Below are 7,500 nucleotides of genomic sequence, written 5' to 3' on the forward strand. Positions count from 1 at the left end.
AACAGTATTTTACAAAAAATATTGATCCCAATGCAGTACACCATATCGACGTGAAATTGGCAGGTGCACTAACTGGATGAGTCGAAGTGTAAAAAGCGACCCATCCAGATACAACAATGCAAAAGCCTACAACACCTGGTATTTCCAGGCAGTCTCCCATCCAAGTACTAACCAGGCTCGACCATGCTTAGCTTCCGAGCTCAGACGAGATCGGGCGCATTCAGGGTGATATGGTCGTAGGCAGTGCTTGCAGAGACCTGTCAAACACTCATATGTATAAAACAATCAACATTCACCTATACTCCTGGAGGTAATCGCTCGTGAAAACGTTTATTCTGAGCTCCTGGTTTAGCCCCGAAAGAGTGGCATCAAACAGTATTTTGCAAAAAATATTGATCCCAATGCAGTACACCATATCGACGTGAAATTGGCAGGTGCACTAACTGGATGAGTCGAAGTGTAAAAAGCGACCCATCCAGATACAACAATGCAAAAGCCTACAACACCTGGTATTCCCAGGCAGTCTCCCATCCAAGCACTAACCAGGCTCGACCATGCTTAGCTTCCGAGATCAGACGAGATCTGGCGCATTCAGGGTGATATGGTCGTAGGCCGTGCTTGCAGAGACCTGTCGAACACTCATATGTATAAAACAATCAACATTCAACTATACTCCTGGAGGTCATCGCTCGTGAAAACGTTTATTCTGAGCTCCTGGTTTAGCCCCGAAAGAGTGGCATCAAACAGTATTTTACAAAAAATATTGATCCCAATGCAGTACACCATATCGACGTGAAATTGGCAGGTGCACTAACTGGATGAGTCGAAGTGTAAAAAGCGACCCATCCAGATACAACAATGCAAAAGCCTACAACACCTGGTATTCCCAGGCAGTCTCCCATCCAAGTACTAACCAGGCTCGACCATGCTTAGCTTCCGAGCTCAGACGAGATCGGGCGCATTCAGGGTGATATGGTCGTAGGCAGTGCTTGCAGAGACCTGTCAAACACTCATATGTATTAAACAATCAACATTCACCTATACTCCTGGAGGTAATCGCTCGTGAAAACGTTTATTCTGAGCTCCTGGTTTAGCCCCGAAAGAGTGGCATCAAACAGTATTTTGCAAAAAATATTGATCCCAATGCAGTACACCATATCGACGTGAAATTGGCAGGTGCACTAACTGGATGAGTCGAAGTGTAAAAAGCGACCCATCCAGATACAACAATGCAAAAGCCTACAACACCTGGTATTCCCAGGCAGTCTCCCATCCAAGTACTAACCAGGCTCGACTCTGCTTAGCTTCGGAGATCAGACGAGATCGGGCGCGTTCAGGGTGAGATGGTCGTAGGCCATGCTTGGCAAGACCTGTCGCACATTCAGATGTATTAAACAATCAACATTCAACTATACTTCTGGAGGTCATCGCTCAAAAAAACCTTTATACTGGTAGAAACGAAGTTGTAAACTGAGTGTACCAGCCTGCAATAGATTAATGTGTCCGTCCGTCCGTCCCCTTTCAATACTTTAACGAAGTGAAATCTCGTGCTGTTGGGTGTATAAAATCAGTAATAGACAGCGCAGAGACTTGTCCTACCAGCCCACTCTGCAGGGACCTGTATCTGAGCTCCTGGTTGAGCCCCGAAAGAGTGGCATCAAACATATTACAAAAAATATTGATCCCAATGCAGTACACCATATCGACGTGAAATTGGCAGGTGCACTCACTGGATGAGTCGAAGTGTAAAAAGCGACCCATCCAGATATAACAATGCAAAAGCCTACAACACCTGGTATTCCCAGGCAGTCTCCCATCCAAGCACTAACCAGGCTCGACCATGCTTAGCTTCCGAGATCAGACGAGATCGGGCGCATTCAGGGTGATATGGTCGTAGGCCGTGCTTGCAGAGACCTGTCGAACACTCATATGTATAAAACAATCAACATTCAACTATACTCCTGGAGGTCATCGCTCGTGAAAACGTTTATTCTGAGCTCCTGGTTTAGCCCCGAAAGAGTGGCATCAAACAGTATTTTACAAAAAATATTGATCCCAATGCAGTACACCATATCGACGTGAAATTGGCAGGTGCACTAACTGGATGAGTCGAAGTGTAAAAAGCGACCCATCCAGATACAACAATGCAAAAGCCTACAACACCTGGTATTCCCAGGCAGTCTCCCATCCAAGTACTAACCAGGCTCGACCATGCTTAGATTCCGAGATCAGACGAGATCGGGCGCATTCAGGGTGATATGGTCGTAGGCAGTGCTTGCAGAGACCTGTCAAACACTCATATGTATAAAACAATCAACATTCACCTATACTCCTGGAGGTCATCGCTCGTGAAAACGTTTATTCTGAGCTCCTGGCTTAGCCCCGAAAGAGTGGCATCAAACAGTATTTTACAAAAAATATTGATCCCAATGCAGTACACCATATCGACGTGAAATTGGCAGGTGCACTAACTGGATGAGTCGAAGTGTAAAAAGCGACCCATCCAGATACAACAATGCAAAAGCCTACAACACCTGGTATTCCCAGGCAGTCTCCCATCCAAGTACTAACCAGGCTCGACCATGCTTAGCTTCCGAGATCAGACGAGATCGGGCGCATTCAGGGTGATATGGTCGTAGGCAGTGCTTGCAGAGACCTGTCAAACACTCATATGTATAAAACAATCAACATTCACCTATACTCCTGGAGGTCATCGCTCGTGAAAACGTATATTCTGAGCTCCTGGCTTAGCCCCGAAAGAGTGGCATCAAACAGTATTTTACAAAAAATATTGATCCCAATGCAGTACACCATATCGACGTGAAATTGGCAGGTGCACTAACTGGATGAGTCGATGTGTAAAAATCGACCCATCCAGATACAACAATGCAAAAGCTTACAACACCTGGTATTCCCAGGCAGTCTCCCATCCAAGTACTAACCAGGCTCGACTCTGCTTAGCTTCCGAGATCTTAGCTTCCGAGATCAGACGAGATCGGGCGCGTTCAGGGTGAGATGGTCGTAGGCCATGCTTGGAAAGACCTGTCGCACATTCAGATGTATTAAACAATCAACATTCAACTATACTTCTGGAGGTCATCGCTCAAAAAACCTTTATACTGGTAGAAACGAAGTTGTAAACTGAGTGTACCAGCCTGCAATAGATTAATGTGTCCGTCCGTCCGTCCGTCCCCTTTCAATACTTTAACGAAGTGAAATCTCGTGCTGTTGAGTGTATAAAATCAGTAATAGACAGCGCAGAGACTTGTCCTACCAGCCCACTCTGCAGGGACCTGTATCTGAGCTCCTGGTTGAGCCCCGAAAGAGTGGCATCAAACATATTACAAAAAATATTGATCCCAATGCAGTACACCATATCGACGTGAAATTGGCAGGTGCGCTCACTGGATGAGTCGAAGTGTAAAAAGCGACCCATCCAGATGTAACAATGCAAAAGCCTACAACACCTGGTATTCCCAGGCAGTCTCCCATCCAAGTACTAACCAGGCTCGACCATGCTTAGCTTCCGAGATCAGACGAGATCGGGCGCATTCAGGGTGATATGGTCGTAGGCCGTGCTTGCAGAGACCTGTCGAACACACATATGTATAAAACAATCAACATTCAACTATACTCCTGGAGGTCATCGCTCGTGAAAACGTTTATTCTGAGCTCCTGGTTTAGCCCCGAAAGAGTGGCATCAAACAGTATTTTACAAAAAATATTGATCCCAATGCAGTACACCATATCGACGTGAAATTGGCAGGTGCACTAACTGGATGAGTCGAAGTGTAAAAAGCGACCCATCCAGATACAACAATGCAAAAGCCTACAACACCTAGTATTCCCAGGCAGTATCCCATCCCAGTACTAACCAGGCTCGACTCTGCTTAGCTTCCGAGATCAGACGAGATCGGGCGCATTCAGGGTGAGATGGTCGTAAGCCATGCTTGGAAAGACCTGTCGCACATTCAGATGTATTAAACAATCAACATTCAACTATACTTCTGGAGGTCATCGCTCAAAAACACCTTTATACTGGTAGAAACGAAGTTGTAAACTGAGTGTACCAGCCTGCAATAGATTAATGTGTCCGTCCGTCCGTCCGTCCCCTTTCAATACTTTAACGAAGTGAAATCTCGTGCTGTTGGGTGTATAAAATCAGTAATAGACAGGGCAGAGACTTGTCCTACCAGCCCACTCTGCAGGGACCTGTTTCTGAGCTCCTGGTTGAGCCCCGAAAGAGTGGCATCAAACATTATATTACAAAAAATATTGATCCCAATGCAGTACACCATATCCACGTGAAATTGGCAGGTGCACTCACTGGATGAGTCGAAGTGTAAAAAGCGACCCATCCAGATACAACAATGCAAAAGCCTACAACACCTGGTATTCCCAGGCAGTCTCCCACCAAGTACTAACCAGGCTCGACCATGCTTAGCTTCCGAGATCAGACGAGTTCGGGCGCATTCAGGGTGATATGGTCGTAGGCCGTGCTTGCAGAGACCTGTCGAACACTCATATGTATAAAACAATCAACATTCAACTATACTCCTGGAGGTCATCGCTCGTGAAAACGTTTATTCTGAGCTCCTGGTTTAGCCCCGAAAGAGTGGCATCGAACAGTATTTTACAAAAAATATTGATCCCAATGCAGTACACCATATCGACGTGAAATTGGCAGGTGCACTAACTGGATGAGTCGAATTGTAAAAAGCGACCCATCCAGATACAACAATGCAAAAGCCTACAACACCTGGTTTTCCCAGGCAGTCTCCCATCCAAGTACTAACCAGGCTCGACTCTGCTTAGCTTCCGAGATCAGACGAGATCGGGCGCATTCAGGGTGTTTTGGTCGTAGGCCGTGCTTGCAGAGACCTGTCGAACACTCATATGTATAAAACAATCAACATTCAACTATACTCCTGGAGGTCATCGCTCGTGAAAACGTTTATTCTGAGCTCCTGGTTTAGCCCCGAAAGAGTGGCATCAAACAGTATTTTACAAAAAATATTGATCCCAATGCAGTACACCATATCGACGTGAAATTGGCAGGTGCACTCACTGGATGAGTCGAAGTGTAAAAAGCGACCCATTCAGATGTAACAATGCAAAAGCCTACAACACCTGGTATTCCCAGGCAGTCTCCCATCCAAGTACTAACCAGGCTCGACCATGCTTAGCTTCCGAGATCAGACGAGATCGGGCGCATTCAGGGTGATATGGTCGTAGGCCGTGCTTGCAGAGACCTGTCGAACACTCATATGTATAAAACAATCAACATTCAACTATACTCCTGGAGGTCATCGCTCGTGAAAACGTTTATTCTGAGCTCCTGGTTTAGCCCCGAAAGAGTGGCATCAAACAGTATTTTACAAAAAATATTGATCCCAATGCAGTACACCATATCGACGTGAAATTTGCAGGTGCACTAACTGGATGAGTCGAAGTGTAAAAAGCGACCCATCCAGATACAACAATGCAAAAGCCTACAACACCTGGTATTCCCAGGCAGTCTCCCATCCAAGTACTAACCAGGCTCGACCATGCTTAGCTTCCGAGCTCAGACGAGATCGGGCGCATTCAGGGTGATATGGTCGTAGGCAGTGCTTGCAGAGACCTGTCAAACACTCATATGTATAAAACAATCAACATTCACCTATACTCCTGGAGTTAATCGCTCGTGAAAACGTTTATTCTGAGCTCCTGGTTTAGCCCCGAAAGAGTGGCATCAAACAGTATTTTGCAAAAAATATTGATCCCAATGCAGTACACCATATCGACGTGAAATTGGCAGGTGCACTAACTGGATGAGTCGAAGTGTAAAAAGCGACCCATCCAGATACAACAATGCAAAAGCCTACAACACCTGGTATTCCCAGGCAGTCTCCCATCCAAGTACTAACCAGGCTCGACTCTGCTTAGCTTCGGAGATCAGTCGAGATCGGGCGCGTTCAGGGTGAGATGGTCGTAGGCCATGCTTGGCAAGACCTGTCGCACATTCAGATGTATTAAACAATCAACATTCAACTATACTTCTGGAGGTCATCGCTCAAAAAAACCTTTATACTGGTAGAAACGAAGTTGTAAACTGAGTGTACCAGCCTGCAATAGATTAATGTGTCCGTCCGTCCGTCCCCTTTCAATACTTTAACGAAGTGAAATCTCGTGCTGTTGGGTGTATAAAATCAGTAATAGACAGCGCAGAGACTTGTCCTACCAGCCCACTCTGCAGGGACCTGTATCTGAGCTCCTGGTTGAGCCCCGAAAGAGTGGCATCAAACATATTACAAAAAATATTGATCCCAATGCAGTACACCATATCGACGTGAAATTGGCAGGTGCACTCACTGGATGAGTCGAAGTGTAAAAAGCGACCCATCCAGATATAACAATGCAAAAGCCTACAACACCTGGTATTCCCAGGCAGTCTCCCATCCAAGCACTAACCAGGCTCGACCATGCTTAGCTTCCGAGATCAGACGAGATCGGGCGCATTCAGGGTGATATGGTCGTAGGCCGTGCTTGCAGAGACCTGTCGAACACTCATATGTATAAAACAATCAACATTCAACTATACTCCTGGAGGTCATCGCTCGTGAAAACGTTTATTCTGAGCTCCTGGTTTAGCCCCGAAAGAGTGGCATCAAACAGTATTTTGCAAAAAATATTGATCCCAATGCAGTACACCATATCGACGTGAAATTGGCAGGTGCACTAACTGGATGAGTCGAAGTGTAAAAAGCGACCCATCCAGATACAACAATGCAAAAGCCTACAACACCTGGTATTCCCAGGCAGTCTCCCATCCAAGTACTAACCAGGCTCGACTCTGCTTAGCTTCGGAGATCAGACGAGATCGGGCGCGTTCAGGGTGAGATGGTCGTAGGCCATGCTTGGCAAGACCTGTCGCACATTCAGATGTATTAAACAATCAACATTCAACTATACTTCTGGAGGTCATCGCTCAAAAAAACCTTTATACTGGTAGAAACGAAGTTGTAAACTGAGTGTACCAGCCTGCAATAGATTAATGTGTCCGTCCGTCCGTCCCCTTTCAATACTTTAACGAAGTGAAATCTCGTGCTGTTGGGTGTATAAAATCAGTAATAGACAGCGCAGAGACTTGTCCTACCAGCCCACTCTGCAGGGACCTGTATCTGAGCTCCTGGTTGAGCCCCGAAAGAGTGGCATCAAACATATTACAAAAAATATTGATCCCAATGCAGTACACCATATCGACGTGAAATTGGCAGGTGCACTCACTGGATGAGTCGAAGTGTAAAAAGCGACCCATCCAGATATAACAATGCAAAAGCCTACAACACCTGGTATTCCCAGGCAGTCTCCCATCCAAGCACTAACCAGGCTCGACTATGCTTAGCTTCCGAGATCAGACGAGATCGGGCGCATTCAGGGTGATATGGTCGTAGGCCGTGCTTGCAGAGACCTGTCGAACACTCATATGTATAAAACAATCAACATTCAACTATACTC

At 46.0% G+C, this 7,500-nt stretch overlaps 16 non-coding genes and 2 pseudogenes across 16 annotated transcripts; all 18 read right to left on the bottom strand.

The window, feature by feature from the left end:
* Positions 1 to 123: 123 nt before the first annotated feature.
* Positions 124 to 242, bottom strand: LOC142926839 (5S ribosomal RNA). The gene has a single exon (XR_012943763.1). It is a non-coding gene; the product is annotated as a 5S ribosomal RNA (ribosomal RNA).
* A 252-nt stretch (positions 243 to 494) lies between these two features.
* Positions 495 to 613, bottom strand: LOC142927529 (5S ribosomal RNA). Its single transcript, XR_012944453.1, has one exon. It is a non-coding gene; the product is annotated as a 5S ribosomal RNA (ribosomal RNA).
* A 252-nt stretch (positions 614 to 865) lies between these two features.
* Positions 866 to 984, bottom strand: LOC142925826 (5S ribosomal RNA). The gene has a single exon (XR_012942749.1). It is a non-coding gene; the product is annotated as a 5S ribosomal RNA (ribosomal RNA).
* Positions 985 to 1,236: 252 nt separating this feature from the next.
* On the bottom strand, positions 1,237 to 1,355 carry LOC142927518 (5S ribosomal RNA). The gene has a single exon (XR_012944442.1). It is a non-coding gene; the product is annotated as a 5S ribosomal RNA (ribosomal RNA).
* A 425-nt stretch (positions 1,356 to 1,780) lies between these two features.
* LOC142926543 (5S ribosomal RNA) lies at positions 1,781 to 1,899 on the bottom strand. Its single transcript, XR_012943467.1, has one exon. It is a non-coding gene; the product is annotated as a 5S ribosomal RNA (ribosomal RNA).
* Positions 1,900 to 2,151: 252 nt separating this feature from the next.
* Positions 2,152 to 2,270, bottom strand: LOC142926743 (5S ribosomal RNA). The gene has a single exon (XR_012943667.1). It is a non-coding gene; the product is annotated as a 5S ribosomal RNA (ribosomal RNA).
* Positions 2,271 to 2,522: 252 nt separating this feature from the next.
* LOC142926702 (5S ribosomal RNA) lies at positions 2,523 to 2,641 on the bottom strand. The gene has a single exon (XR_012943626.1). It is a non-coding gene; the product is annotated as a 5S ribosomal RNA (ribosomal RNA).
* A 252-nt stretch (positions 2,642 to 2,893) lies between these two features.
* Positions 2,894 to 3,027, bottom strand: LOC142928301 (5S ribosomal RNA; annotated as a pseudogene).
* Positions 3,028 to 3,455: 428 nt separating this feature from the next.
* Positions 3,456 to 3,574, bottom strand: LOC142926713 (5S ribosomal RNA). Its single transcript, XR_012943637.1, has one exon. It is a non-coding gene; the product is annotated as a 5S ribosomal RNA (ribosomal RNA).
* A 252-nt stretch (positions 3,575 to 3,826) lies between these two features.
* Positions 3,827 to 3,945, bottom strand: LOC142927668 (5S ribosomal RNA). The gene has a single exon (XR_012944591.1). It is a non-coding gene; the product is annotated as a 5S ribosomal RNA (ribosomal RNA).
* Positions 3,946 to 4,377: 432 nt separating this feature from the next.
* LOC142927267 (5S ribosomal RNA) lies at positions 4,378 to 4,495 on the bottom strand. The gene has a single exon (XR_012944192.1). It is a non-coding gene; the product is annotated as a 5S ribosomal RNA (ribosomal RNA).
* Positions 4,496 to 4,747: 252 nt separating this feature from the next.
* Positions 4,748 to 4,866, bottom strand: LOC142927203 (5S ribosomal RNA). Its single transcript, XR_012944128.1, has one exon. It is a non-coding gene; the product is annotated as a 5S ribosomal RNA (ribosomal RNA).
* Positions 4,867 to 5,118: 252 nt separating this feature from the next.
* LOC142926724 (5S ribosomal RNA) lies at positions 5,119 to 5,237 on the bottom strand. Its single transcript, XR_012943648.1, has one exon. It is a non-coding gene; the product is annotated as a 5S ribosomal RNA (ribosomal RNA).
* A 252-nt stretch (positions 5,238 to 5,489) lies between these two features.
* LOC142925827 (5S ribosomal RNA) lies at positions 5,490 to 5,608 on the bottom strand. Its single transcript, XR_012942750.1, has one exon. It is a non-coding gene; the product is annotated as a 5S ribosomal RNA (ribosomal RNA).
* Positions 5,609 to 5,860: 252 nt separating this feature from the next.
* On the bottom strand, positions 5,861 to 5,979 carry LOC142928052 (5S ribosomal RNA; annotated as a pseudogene).
* A 425-nt stretch (positions 5,980 to 6,404) lies between these two features.
* LOC142926544 (5S ribosomal RNA) lies at positions 6,405 to 6,523 on the bottom strand. The gene has a single exon (XR_012943468.1). It is a non-coding gene; the product is annotated as a 5S ribosomal RNA (ribosomal RNA).
* A 252-nt stretch (positions 6,524 to 6,775) lies between these two features.
* LOC142927519 (5S ribosomal RNA) lies at positions 6,776 to 6,894 on the bottom strand. The gene has a single exon (XR_012944443.1). It is a non-coding gene; the product is annotated as a 5S ribosomal RNA (ribosomal RNA).
* Positions 6,895 to 7,319: 425 nt separating this feature from the next.
* LOC142927435 (5S ribosomal RNA) lies at positions 7,320 to 7,438 on the bottom strand. The gene has a single exon (XR_012944359.1). It is a non-coding gene; the product is annotated as a 5S ribosomal RNA (ribosomal RNA).
* Between the last annotated feature and the right edge of the window lie 62 nt (positions 7,439 to 7,500).

The sequence above is a fragment of the Petromyzon marinus genome, chromosome 23, assembly GCF_048934315.1.
Source record: "Petromyzon marinus isolate PM22_M1 ecotype Great Lakes invasive population chromosome 23, UKy_Petmar_22M1.pri1.0, whole genome shotgun sequence".
Classification (NCBI taxonomy): Eukaryota; Metazoa; Chordata; class Hyperoartia; order Petromyzontiformes; family Petromyzontidae; genus Petromyzon; species Petromyzon marinus.